Source organism: Macaca thibetana, chromosome 2 (genome assembly GCF_024542745.1).
Source record: "Macaca thibetana thibetana isolate TM-01 chromosome 2, ASM2454274v1, whole genome shotgun sequence".
NCBI lineage: Eukaryota > Metazoa > Chordata > Mammalia > Primates > Cercopithecidae > Macaca > Macaca thibetana.
Window position 1 is genome coordinate 115,622,190 of NC_065579.1, and position 12,714 is coordinate 115,634,903.

At 42.0% G+C, this 12,714-nt stretch overlaps 1 protein-coding gene across 4 annotated transcripts in view; it reads right to left on the bottom strand.

The window, feature by feature from the left end:
- FHIT (fragile histidine triad diadenosine triphosphatase) overlaps nt 1-9,612 on the bottom strand; it is a 1,489,770-nt gene extending 1,480,158 nt beyond the window's left edge. For 3 of the 4 annotated variants that reach the window (XM_050781268.1, XM_050781270.1, XM_050781269.1), the window contains exon 1: nt 9,452-9,591. The gene's annotated coding sequence lies outside the window, so the exon portion shown is untranslated. Of the gene's footprint in view, nt 1-9,451 lie in introns of all 4 variants that reach the window. The other variant, XM_050781267.1, reaches the window with a different exon arrangement.
- Nucleotides 9,613-12,714: the final 3,102 nt, after the last annotated feature.

A 12,714-nucleotide genomic window follows, 5' to 3' on the forward strand; every position in this document is an offset into this window, starting at 1 on the left:
CTGGTGGGCACAAAGGTTCAGGAAATGCTAAAAAAAAATGAAATTATGGTGCTGGGTAATATATGTTCAAGCCAAGAATGTTCCTGGACCCTTGATATAAGGGTTTAAATATAAATATAAATACTCAAATATAACTGTATGCATTTTCTATGAGAGGGAAAAACAACTTTCCAAAGGAAAGGGTCTGAAAGGGGACCAGAATATGCTACCCCAAAATATGCCAGTTTGGCATAAGGGTTATTTGAGTTGAAGGCAATTAAGAACAGCAGATTCAGAAAAAACAACAAAAAAAAGAAAAAGAAAAAGAAACACCTCTGCCCTCCTCCATCTATCTAAAAGCAGGGCATAGATTTTCCTTTGTAAAGGTAACATATTTTCTATAAATAAAGGTGTTCCCCTTTCCCTACCAGAAAGAAGAATTCTTACCTGCATAAACGAACCTTACTAAACAACCTTCATTTACCATACATTTCCTAGTCATTTTTTCACAGTTTGTCCCCCTATCCCAGAAGCCCAAATCCCCTTATCCTTTTGTAACCACCCAACAGGTTCATTTTGCCTGCTGCCCAGATAGAGTCGGTTTATCAAGACGGAGGAATTGCAACAGAGAAAGAATTTAATTCACACAGAGCCGGCTGAACAGGAGACCAGAGTTTTATTACTACTGAGATCAGTCTCCCTGGAACATTTCAGAGACTGGGATTTATTAAGGATAATTTGGTGGATAGGGGGGCCAGGTAGTGGGGAGTGCTGATTGGTCGAATTGGAGATGCAATCACAGGGAGTCAAAGCTGTCCTCCTGTGCTGAGTCAGTTCCTGCATGGGGGCACAAGACCAAATGAGCCAGTTTATCAATCCAGGTCGTGCCATCTGATCCATCAAGTGCAAGGTTGGAAAAATATCTCCAGCACCAACCTTAGGTTTTGATATTATCCCCAGGAGCAACTGGGGAGGTTTAGAATCTTGTGACCTCTAGTTGCATGAGTCCTAAAGCATAATTTCTAAACTTGTGGCTAATTTGTTAGTCCTAGGGGGTTTGGGAAAGGGCTGTTAACATCTTTGTTCCAAAGTTAAACTATAAACTAAGATCCTCCCAAAGTTAGTTTGGTCTATGTGCAAGAATGAACGAGGACAGCTTGGAGGTTAGACGCAAGTTAGACGCAGTTAGGTCAGATCTCTTTCACCATCATAATTTTTGCAAAGGAGGTTTCACTTTCTCTAGTTTCTTCTCCACATAACCACCTCTCCCCAGACCTAACCACAGACCTAACCACCTCTTATAGGGTCTTCACTTCTTTTTTATGAAGACCTCTGTATGCATATGTAATAAATGATTTCTGCTGTTAATCTGTCTTTTGTCAGTTTACTTTTCAGTGCCCCAGGAGCAGAATCTAAGAAAGCAGAGAAAGAATTGTTTTTCTTTTTTCCTCCCTCACAATCACTACATTTATGGAGCATCAAGAAAATTAAAGGTATGTAATCAAATTAGCTTAATTATTCTTCTGCCTTGACATGGAGTTGGGGGAGGATGGGGATAGGAAGAAAACTTTATAATAGGCAGCCTTTCTAGAAGTGGTTCATTTCAATGGTTCATTTCAAGCTACTCAATTAGAATGTAAGAATATCACCAGTAAAAGTGACTGGTATTTTATCTGAACAATTGTTTAAACTTTTTCAATAACACCACCACAGATCATGAAAGCATGTCACTGAGTTTCTTTGGAACACAGTTTTAATGGAATTATAGCCCCCCACAACACCCCCAGCTATGAGGAATGAGGCAAACTAAGTACAGGACGAGAAATGCAACCTGAAATTTGATATAAGGAAAACCCTTAGATAAGCACAGCAAGAGATACAAGGAGGGTGGGGGAGAAGAGTGTCCCTGGCAGTTAATCTCAAAGATAACTAGTGCACAATTTATAGTAAGTTCATCAAATTCCATGACAGCTTTGTGATGGTGCTTTTCTTTCACCCCCAAAGCCTTCAGAATGCTACTTTCTAGATATTTCATTCCCCACTCAGATCTTTTACCTACTGGATTATACCCGATTCATTCCACGATGCTGTGTTATTAGAATCAGTGGTTTTCAATCTTAAATGCACTTTAGAATCAGCTGGGAAATGTAAATAATAAGCAAACAAAAGAAAACATACAAACAAAAAAAACACCTGCTTCCCTCCCCACTCTTATTTCAGTTATCTGGATCCGGTGATTCTAACTTACCGCCAGGTCTGAGAGCCACTAGTTGGAAAGCGATCCAAACAAATTAAAATTACATAATGAAGGAATAAACTTACATTAGGAGGCCAGGTACCTCGAATTCCCATCTTAATAATCAGATATAATGTGTTAATATAAGGATCCCAGGTTTTGTCCATCAAATTTAGAAAGACTGAATTTCATGGGCTGAAATATATCTATTTGCCCATGCTGGGGTTCAGGACATACTACCCCCAAATATTGTAAGCTGAAGGAATTTGAGAAGACAGCAGAAGCCAGAGGGTCAGAGGTCACTCTCTGACCTTCCTTCTGCCCTTCTCCTCTGAAGCAGGTCATAAAACCCAGGAAGAATTATCTGGCCTTCTCCTGAAGCAGGTCTAAGACCCTCCTGTGAAAGGTTTCTCACGTCCCATACCTGGAGTAAAAGAACATCCTTATCTCCGAAGACAAAGGGTTACAGAGAATCTGAACAAACAGGCCTTGCTACATTTCCTCCCATTATTAGCTCATACTTCCTTATTCAATCATACTTCTACACAACTATCTACTTCTTCATCAAATCTAGCATAAAAAATACAGAGGTTTACCAGTTTTGGGAGTCTTCATTTCATTATGAAGAATCCCATGTCACATAAAACTTACGTTAAATAAATCTGTGTGCTTTTCTCTCGTTAATCTGTCTTTTGTTACAGGGGACTCAACCAAGAACCTGAGGGTGAGGAAAAGATACTTCTCCTCCCCTGACCCCATAATACTCCAACTTTTACAGAGGATTGAAGAAATTCCAAACATCATATGATAGAGGTAAGTAAAAACAGTAGAATTAAAGGTGGTCTAGTCCTCTTGGTATTCAAAATATGATAAACAAGGAAACATAGAGCAGGATGCATCAACTTGTGTTTTTAATTGATAATGATAAAAATAAAATCATTAGCTACCATTTATGGAATACCAGTTACCGTGGTAAGCACTTTCAATGGGTTACCTCATTGAAAACTAAAAACATCCCTCTGCAATAGAAATTATCACCCCCATTTCACAGATGAGGAAATTGAGGCTCAGAGAGATTTGGACACTTTCCCCAGAGTCACACACATAGAAAGTGGCAGAACCAAGATTAAATTCCAGGTCTTTTGCTCCCAACCAGTCCATTCTCTTAACTACATCCTCTGTCACCTAGACCACTGAAGAGTCTCGTAAGTACTTGCTACTCAAAGGATGATCCACGGACCAGCAGCATCAGTCTGTTAGAAATACTGAATCTCTGATCCTTTCCAGGTCTTTAATTAAAACAGAATCTGCATTTTAAGATCAGCAGGAGACTTGTATGCACATTAAAATTAAAGAAGCACAAGCATACATACTTTTCCCACATCAACTATTACCTCAGATAAATTCATTATCCATAATGCATCCATACTTTTTAAAAACTGATTTGTTTTGAAATATGTATCTACTGTGGAATGGCTACATCAAGCTAATTAATATGCATTACCTCAAATACTTATTTATTTGTGGTGAGAATGTCAGAGGTGTTTGAACCAGAGCAACCCTATCTTCAATAGGGGCTGGGTAAAATAAGGCTGAGATCTACTAGGCTGCTTTCCCAGGAGGTTAAGGCATTCCTAGTCACAAGATAAGATAGAAGGTTGGCACAAGATACGGGTAATAAAGACCTTGCTGATAAAACAGGTTGCAGTAGAGAAGTTGGCTAAAATCCCCCAAACCAAAATGGCGCCGAGAGTGACCTCTGGTCGTCCTCACTGCTCTACTCCCTCCAGCGCCATGACAGTTTAGAAATGCCATGGGGCGATGTCAGAAAGTTGCCCTATATGGTCCAAAAAGAGGAGTTATGAATAATCCATGCCTTGTTTAGCATGTCATTAAGAAATAACCATAAAAATGGGAAACCAGCCGCCCTCAGGACTGCTCCGTCTATGGAGTAGCCATCTTTTTATTCCTTTACTTTCTTAATAAACTTGCTTTCACTTTACTCTATGGACTTGCCCTGAATTCTTTCTTGCATAAGATTCAAGAACCCTCTCTTGGGGTCTGGATCGAGACCCCTTTCTGGGAATAAGAACACTTAAAGTCTACACTCTTAGTAATCTTCAATAATACAATACATTGCTATACATCCATACTTTCGTGAAAACAAATCCAATAATTTCATTTCCCCATTTAAGGCCATTAAACAGTTTCCCAAATGCCCTTGGAATAAGGTCGAAATGCAGGTAACCAAACTCTGCATAATATTACTCAGACTCACCATTCTCAGCAAACTAACACAGGAACAGAAAAGCAAATACCACATGTTCTCACTCATAAGTGGGAGTTGAATAATGAGAACGCATGGACACAGGGAGGGGAACATCATACACCGGGGCCTGTTGGGGGGTGGGGGGCAAGGGGAAGGAGAGCATTAGGACAAATACCTAATGCATGCGGGGCTTAAAACCTAGATGACAGATTGACAGGTGCAGCAAACCACCATGGCACATGTATACCTATGTAACAAACCTGTACATTCTGCACATGTATCCCAGAACTTAAAGTAAAATTTAAAAAAAGAAAAATAAATCTATTACTCAGGCTCACCTCTGCAGCCTTATTCTCTCCACCTCCTCCAGCCATTGATTTTCATACCCTAGGCAAACAGACCTTCTTTCTGCTCATCAAATCCCAACACTCCCTCCCTCCCTCCCTCTCTTCCTCCCTTCCTCCCTTCCTCCCTCGTACTAGGTTCTTCCCTGCCGAGAATATACCCTCATTCACCCCATCACTGCCTCCCTGCCAGCCCCATTTACTGCTCTTACCAGAGCAGATGCAGTGCCTGGCACAGAGTTAGGAGCAAGATAAATGTGCTGAATAAAAACATGTTTAGGATGCCGAGGGCCTCTGCTGTTTCCTTTGTCTGTCTCCTCTGCTGTTGCTGTGATCCGCATTCCTGTTTCTCCTTCCCTGTTCCCTGCAACACTTCTTTTCAGTAACTCACCTCCTTATCAGTAACCTCATGGCTACTGAAGTTGTCAGCTTTAGAAAGAAGCACTGCCACATCCCCATGGTCATTGTCCCAGTATTATTCACCAGCTGGATGACAACTGCCTCACTCTAACCCTGAGGCTCCTGGGATAGGCCCAATCCTTTCTAGAGACAGACAGAAGTTCCCACTGACAGAAACAGACTGCTTTTAAATCAAAGATTTAATATATAGGTGGAACCATAGATCAGGGACCTCTCAGCAGGCAGTACCGAGCCAAAAGCTTCACTATCTCTCTGCCCACACAAGAGAGTGTCACTGTGCTGACAAGACAGGTTATCAAGAGTTGTGAGGAACTTCATATTTTAAATGTGATGACCAAGTGTGCTACTCTAAGAAAACAAGCGGCAAACAAATTCTTTTATAATATAAATATCTGCCTCAAGTTTTAAATCTTGAGGAAATGTGAATTTTCATATATCAGGCTTACAATAACAAAAATAAGACCTATTATATTTATCTATTGACTGCAAGCTGTTAAGAGCCTGACAACATGCTCAAAGCTTTAAACACACTTTCTTCTTCATCATCACTGTGAGGTAGAAATGCTTGTTATCCCTATTTTAAGAGAGAAAACCAAGGGCTAAGTAACTTGTCTAAAAGGCACAGCTGGGAATTAAATCATAGGTCCTCAGACAACCCCTCTACTGCTTCTCTGCTATGTCTTACTATTTGGATCACTTTCTCATCTGATAAGTCACAGATGTGGACATTCCCAAAGAGACAACCCCTTGGAGAATGACCTCAAAGGCTGAGATTTTTCTCTGCAATGTACATGTTGAAAGCAAAGTAACCTCCTACATCTTATATTTCAAAGCTGCACTTCTACATTAAAAGAGTAAACAGATTCAATGAAAAGATGTGGGAACAGAGTGCTTATGAATGCAATGCCACAAGTACTTTTTCAGTGTCTACTGGTGGTCAGGCACTGTGGTGGAAGATGAATGATCAGACTATCAGTTGGGAGAGTGTGGGGGTGGGAGCATGGGGTGATGAGGAAAACTTCTCAAATAGACTGTTTCAGGAATGTTTAGCCAACAATTCATAAAACTGTTACTTTATTACGCAACTATATGGAAATCATCTTTCAGAAGAGACCAGAGTTACCTGCCTTATTATCTGTGAATACATAATTGAAAAGGCCAATATGTCTTCCAAAATGGAAGTCACAACTTGTTAGATTTCTGATAGTTCATATTAGAGGGTCAGATTTTAACATGTGAATGCAAACATAGTGTCAGAATTTGTTCTCAAGTGCCTGAAAGAATAAAAGAGAAAAGAGTAGTGGGAGACAAAACCAGACTAATTTCCAAAATGGAAACAGAGCATGTTGAAGTTACGTGAATACACAAATAAAGATGGGGACACAAAAACATTTCCTAAAGCATTCTATCAAAGGCTGCAGGAAAAAAGGCCAAGACAAGGATACCAAATAGAAAAGCATAAGCCTGAAAAGGTTATCCACACTACTGTGAGGACTCCAGAAATCTGCCTTCTTGCAGAAACAGGATGCTTTTGACATGAGGGCATGAGATGAAGATTGCACACTACTTTATACCACTCTCCTCATTTATAAAATAAGAGTTAGATTAGATGATTTATAAGGTCCTTCCAGTTCGAATGCATTAAGTCCTTATCATCTATGTGGTCCCTGCACGTTAAGAGAGATGACCATATAAAGAAGCTCAAAACATATTTGTTGAATTCATGAAATATTACAACCTTACCAATAATAAGATACTTTACAACAATTGGTCCTGGTCTGTGGCCTTGAAAGAACAAATTACAGGAGAAACCATCATCTACAAAGCTACACATCTGCTGTTCCTCCTAGCTGACTGCTGGTGGAATGAAAATAACCTTGGACTTGAAAACAAGACGCTTGGTTCTAGTCTCATCTCTGACACAAACCAACTGTGTGTGTGACCTTGGGCAAACTGCTTTACCACCTGGGCCAGTTTCCTCATCTCTAAAATAAAGGTATTCTACAACAATATACAGCTAGCATTTGTGGAACCTTTATTATAGGCCAAGAAGTGTTCCAAGATCTTTGCATTAGAATTAAATTATCTCAAAGGTTTTTGCAGCTCAAACCTTTAGTGTCTAACTACAGAGGCAACATGGTATAATGAAAATATTCAAAATTCTGTAACCAGAAAGGTTGGACTCTCCCTTGGCTCTGTAAGGTAGGTCTTTCTCTAAGCAGACACTGTTAAGCCGAAGGGCTTACAGTCTCAGTCCTTTTATTCACCAGTATTGTAACTTGAACAAGTTACTTAGCTTTCCTAGCCTTAGTTTTCTAATCTGTAAAGTTAATATAAAAATGGTTCTCGGGAGGCCGAGACGGGCGGATCACGAGGTCAGGAGATCGAGACCATCCTGGCTAACACAGTGAAACCCCGTCTCTACTAAAAATACAAAAACTTAGCCGGGCGAGGTGGCAGGCGCCTGTAGTCCCAGCTACTCGGGAGGCTGAGGCAGGAGAATGGCGTGAACCCGGGAGGCGGAGCTTGCAGTGAGCTGAGATCCGGCCACTGCACTCCAGCCTGGGTGACAAAGCGAGACTCCGTCTCAAAAAAAAAAAAAAAAAAAAAAAAAAAAAAAAATGGTTCTCACTTTCATATAGCTTTTAAGAGGATTAAATCATATCATACATATTTTATTGAATATATATTATATTGCCAGCTGTGTAATCATCAGCTATCTTCTCAAGTTTTTTCTCATATACAAATGGGAAATGTAGTATTAAAAAGAGATCATGTGAACATGATCTAAATGGTCAAGTGTTAGTGGTTTTGAAAGCATGTACATTAATACTTGGAACACTGTATACAACACTCCCATATCTAATACTTAGAACAGCATATGCAATCAGTAACAACACACACACACACACACACACACACACACACACAACCCTAGACTTCTTTCTTTACTAAACATCTCTAGTCCAGGTTGCAGCAGGTGGACAGAGGCCGGCAGCCATGAACGCAGGTCCACATGGGAGTTGTAGTTCCGAGTCAAGGGGCTGCTCTACAGAACGGCTAGAAGCGAGACTTCATCTCCCAGGAGACATCTCGCCGTGCAAAATGGCACCCCCACGAGGTGGAGTACCTGCTCAACGAGAAACAAGGGGCGGGACTGCAACTCCCAGGAGCCCCCGCTGCCCAGGCCTCCGGCCGCAGGCTTAAAGCAAGGCTTAACAACAGGTGCGAGTAGGGACCGCCCTTGGTAGTCTGGGCCCGGCTCGGGTCAGAACCTTTCTAAAACAACCACTGTGGGTATTTTCCACTGGTCCCAGCACATTTCTGAGAGACCAGAATAATAACAGCAGTAAATCTGCAAGTGGTAAACTTTCGCAAGCATGACCTCAATTTAGATTTCGGCTTCAGGCAGCATCCTTGGGCCACTTGACCTGGGAGCTTTGGGCTCCTTGTTTCCCAGATAAACGCTGTGAGTGGCTGTTCCAAGGTAACACAGCGAGGGCAGAATTTAAGCCTACAGAGCATCTCAAGTTCCACTAACCTGCCTCTTTCACCCCGCCACCCCCAACTCGGATATACCTTTAAAATCCCCCCTTTGACGCTAAAAATAAAAACAACAAACCATAAAATAGGTGTAAGAAAGTCCGACCAAGTACCGACGAATTCTCCCACAACAATAAATTCGATGCCTTTTTGTCTGTTTTTGAAATAGTAATGTAAACTTATCTCCCAAAATGCTGCCTTCTCTGTACCCCGGTTTGCTCCTGTCCTGCGCACGTGTTCAGCAACCCCTTAGGGGAACCCAGAGCTGCGTGTTTAACACAGACCTGTTGGGACGGATTTTCGCTACTTGTCTATGAAACTGACGAACCATCCCAAAACGGCGGGTGCCGACTACACCCCCAGAGCCAAGAGCTGTGGCGTCCCCGGAACCGCTGGCGTGGCCCCATGCCTCAGTTTCCCCACTTATAAATACGGTAGAGGAGTAACGGGTTAGGGCTAGGGTCGGTGCTTGGGAATTAGGGGGTCCGAGTCCCCACCCTGAGACCCTCGTGGGGCAGAAGAGTCCTTGGGACAGAAACCCACCGCCCCGTGAGAGGCGCCGGCCCCACTGGGCCCCGGGGTGATAACCAGACGCGCGTGGAAACCCAGACCCGCGCCCCAGAAACACTATTCCACTTGGGCTTGCCTCCCCGCCCCTACCTTCCAGGATGTTGGCAGCTGGGAAGGAAAGGCAGAGGGAGGGAGCGCGGGGCCGGAGCGCCGCCTGGGAGTGTGCCCACTGGGTGGCCGCCTGAGGGACCCGGGAACAGAGGGCAAAAAGTCCTATGACGGGACAGAGAGGAGCGGGGACTGCAATTCCCAGAAGACCCCACGGTAGGGGCGGGACCCAAGATGGCCGCTTGTCTGGGGACAGGAGCGGAGGCCAATACGCGCAGAGCATGCGCCTAAGCCGGGCCAATTGAAAGCCATAGTGACAGTAACCCAGATTCAGGGGCGGGAAACACTGACCACGGAAGACAAGTTAAGGTGAGAATCCCCTTAGAAGGGGATTTTGGGCATACATAAATCGCACAATCTTTAGCTTTTTCTAACTAGAAAAAGAAACATGATTCTTTTCACGTGTAATGAAAGGCTGTACCGCACTTTTGCTTTCTTCCTTGCTCCCAAAACGCGTTTAACTTATCCCTTCACGACTCCCCACTGACTGGATTTCTTTTCACTTCATTTCCCCACTCTGGATCTTTCTGGATTCCTGAAGCCTTCTTTTCTTTATGTGTCTCTCAGAAACACAGACTCGCAGTCCCTGACTTGATCCATCAAATGATGTGGTCATTTACGACTACGCTCAGCCCTCCCTGGCATCCTAACAAAATTGCACCACATGTGCCCCTTCCCTTTTCCTTTCTGTCTTTTCTGTGCTGTTTTTCTTCTTAGCACTTGTCGTTACGAAGCATTGTATAAAATTTACCTATTTATCTTTTTTACCATCTTACTTTCTCACTAGAATGCAAGATCCATGCAGATGTGGATTTTTGTTTTGGTCACTGTTGTCTTTCTAGCACCTAGAAAAGTGTCCAGCACATAGTAAATACACCATATTTTCAATAATTGAACGAAATCCAGTGTGACCTTTCTCCTCTAGTCTCCCTTTCTCTGGTGCAGATGAATTCAACCCGTCTCTGACCACCATGGTTCCTTGTGCTTGCTCCCTTTTTTAATCCAAAATCATTATTGATGTATTATGTGCCAAATGCCATGTGGGTGCTGGAGAAATCATTGATTCAGACCCAATTCCTAACCTCAAAATGCTCTGAGTCTAGTGACGTATGAAAAGTAAACTTAATTTTGCAATAAATGCAATTACAAATTGCAGAATACCTAAGTAATTTTCACAAGGTCATACAGCTCCTAAGCAGGGACTAGATTCCTGCCTCAGACTCTTGCCATTACATCAGGAAACACAAAGAGCAGTTACTCTAAGACAAACACTAAGATAGGTCCCCATTTGCCTTAGCACCATTTCCTTTATCTATGTCTCACTTTTTTCTTTGGCCTGATTCATTACATGTAGGCGATTACATCAAGTCTTAGATCTCTCATCATTTCTGATATTTGAATCCCATGGAGAGTAGTAAGGTGTCCTACAAAGTGTCCTGGTGTGAAATTCTGATGTCCTTGGAAGCTTGAGTCTCAGAGAATGTCACACTGGATTGTAGTTCATCACACAGACACCATGACCACATAAAATATTATCAAATTGTGAATAACAAAGTGAAATTGAAAAAAAATTATAGTTAAAACAGCAGGAATGTGATCAATATATGTACAGACTGATTGTGTGCACAGAGATTAAAACCCCTGTTCAGGCTTCCTAGCCTAATCTTATGTCAATTTGGGGTCATTTCCTGTAATACAATTCTTTGTTCTTTTATGAGCACAGACTTAGCTCAGCAGTCCCAGCTATTCTCAAGCTGATCGACATGAAAGATTTCAACACATGTGTCAGCAGCCAGACTAAACATGGAAGAAAATCAGGAGCATATGAAACTGGAAAGCTCAGTAACTTTCCTCCTCCTGAGAAAGCATCAGCCTGTAATCATTACATCTTCTACTTAGCAGTCAAAAGGCAAATGTCATGAACATACTCAGGATCTAAACAGTGGTGTCTAATGATTATTACACTGTTGTCGGATAACCTAATATGAGCACATAGGTATTACTTCAGCTGTGGATAATGCTGACTGCTGGGCTCAAGGTCACCCATGACCTTGAGCAACAGATACATTCACAAAGAGCATGAAGACATGGCACTTGCCTTGGATTCAGGACCTTCAAGTGCCAAGACAGTCAGTGGGAGGTTACTGTCTGATCTGCAACTTGACTGAATTAATAACCACCTTAGTATGGGTTCTCCGAGAAGCAGATCTGGAGACAGGTATTCAAGAGCAAGTATTTTATTTAGGAGATTATTGCAGGAAACACCAGTAAGAGACTAAGAAAGTGAAATAGGGAAGAGAAGACCAAAAAGATGGCTTATCTAGCACATTACTGCTAAGGGCACCCAGAACTTAATCCTCCTAGGAATCTCTGGGAAACAATGTGGAACACATACCTTAGACTGAGTGATTCCAACAAGAGGACAAGATAACTGGGTTGTTTAAACACCAATACCGTCAGTCAATGATTGGGGGCTACTTTCAGGGATTATTAAGACCCTGGCTTGTCTGCCATGTTCTAAGAGTAGACAGAGTTGCCTCAGTGGCCACAGATGCCAGAGATAGAAGAATTAAGAGTCAGATTGGTATACACTGAAATAGTAAGGGAATATAGCATACTGGCAGGGCACCAATAATATCTGCTACAGGTGGCTTTGATTTACCACAAGCTCATGTCACTGAAACTAACAGAATAAGTCAGAAACTAAGTAGATAAATACAAAAAGCCCAAGCAGCCTACCACCTTGTGTCACTCATGAGCAATTAAGATAGATTGTACTTTCTAAATCCTCACTAAGACATACAAACCAAACAATAGCAAAAGCCTCATTTACACTGGGGAACAGGAACTCTTTGGGCATTTAAGGAGGGTGCTTTGGGAGCTTTGGGGTGTGGTAGTGTAAGGAGAAAGAAGATTAAGAAAAGGGGAAAAGGAAATTTAAAGAAACATGTTGAAACCATTGTGTTTTTCATTTTATGGACTTGAAACATGAGTAAACTGCGTGGATATTTTAAGAAAGTAGCATCAAGATCTGGGTGACTTTTAGACCCAGAAGACAATTTTGTGAAAGGCTTCTATGGATTGTGCCATTATAGCACTTCTTCATAGCAAATATCTTTACTTGAAAGTATAGCCTCATTTATTTGTCCTTTTGTTTATCATCTGTCTCCTTCAAACAAAAGGTAAACTCCATGAAGGTAAGAACTTTGTTTTCAGGCCAGGCACGGTGGCTCATGCCTGTAATC